The following is a 1,482-nucleotide window of genomic DNA, read 5'->3' as shown; positions in this document are numbered from 1 at the left end:
AGATCAACGAGCCTCACCGAACATTCATGTTGCTTGGATCAACGAGCGTCGCCGAACATTCAAGTAGCTGAGACCAACGGGCCTCACCGAACAATCACGTAGCTTGGATCAACGAACGTCCCCGAACATTCACGTAGTTAAGACCAACGAGCGTCGCCGAACATTCAAGTAGCTGAGACCAACGGGCCTCATCGAACAATCACGTAGCTTGGATCAACGAACGTCACTGCACATTCACGTACTTAGGACCAACGAGCGTCACCGAACATTCAAGTAGCTTGGATCAACGAGCGTCGCCGAACACTCACGTAGTTAGGATCAACGAGCGTCGCCGAACATTCAAGTAGCTTGGATCAACGCGCGTCGCCGAACATTCACGTAGTTAGGATCAACGAGCGTCGCCGAACATTCACGTAGTTAGGATCAACGAGCGTCGCCGAACATTCACGTAGTTAGGATCAACGAGCGTCGCCGAACATTTAAGTAGCTTGGATCAACGAGCGTCGCCGAACATTCACGTAGTTAGGATCAACGAGCGTCGCCGAACATTCACGTAGTTAGGATCAACGAGCGTCGCCGAACATTTAAGTAGCTTGGATCAACGAGCGTCTCCGAACATTCACGTAGTTAGGATCAACGAGCGTCGCCGAACATTCACTTAGCTAGGATTAACGAGCACCTCCGAAAATTCACGTAGCTTGAATCATCGAGCATTCACGAGGCCCCTATATACAAATTGTATACCTATGTATATTCAAATCGTGCAATCATATTTATAGCGTGTAGTGCCTTTAAGTCTAACTGAACTAATAACGTAACTTAACTACATATTAGTTATGATTGAGAATGATTAGTTAAAAAAGGCTCGAATTTATGAATAATAAGTTCGGATCACACAGGCGGTGCCAATATCTTAACTCCACATTATTTGGGTACTTCTCTAAATCTATAATTTAAAGAGCTCTTTCATTAAATGTAGAAGTTATCAACAACTGGTACTGATTTCGTTTAAACGTACGTAATGCAATAACAATATAACCAATTAAATTTAGAGTGACAATAATTACAGCGGATATCAGATGCAAAGGCTAGACGAGAAATACCAGTCTCTGTCGCGGAGGCAGTCTATATTACGATGCTCTGGTTGGAGTCGAGGTAGTCAATAAGGAAAACAGTGACATACGATAATGTCATGTTAATAAAAAAATTTGCGATAAATATTGTAATCTAAACAATAATTACAACCGAAAACTATTAAATTACAATCGAATTATGTAGATGCTTTAAATAGTAATAACGGTACATTTTTGGAAAGGCCCAGGATTACTAAACTAAACTTTGGTTCTTTATAAAAATAGTTTTATAAGCACAGAGGAATTTTTTTTATTCATTTTACGTTTGCAAAACTGTGTCCAGTTTGAAGTGCATGTTTTTTCATGACCGATCGTTCTTCTTGATTATATTTCAGAAAAAAAATTTAAT

The sequence above is a fragment of the Homalodisca vitripennis genome, chromosome 8 (genome assembly GCF_021130785.1).
Source record: "Homalodisca vitripennis isolate AUS2020 chromosome 8, UT_GWSS_2.1, whole genome shotgun sequence".
Classification (NCBI taxonomy): domain Eukaryota; kingdom Metazoa; phylum Arthropoda; class Insecta; order Hemiptera; family Cicadellidae; genus Homalodisca; species Homalodisca vitripennis.
This window is presented reverse-complemented; position numbering follows the sequence as displayed.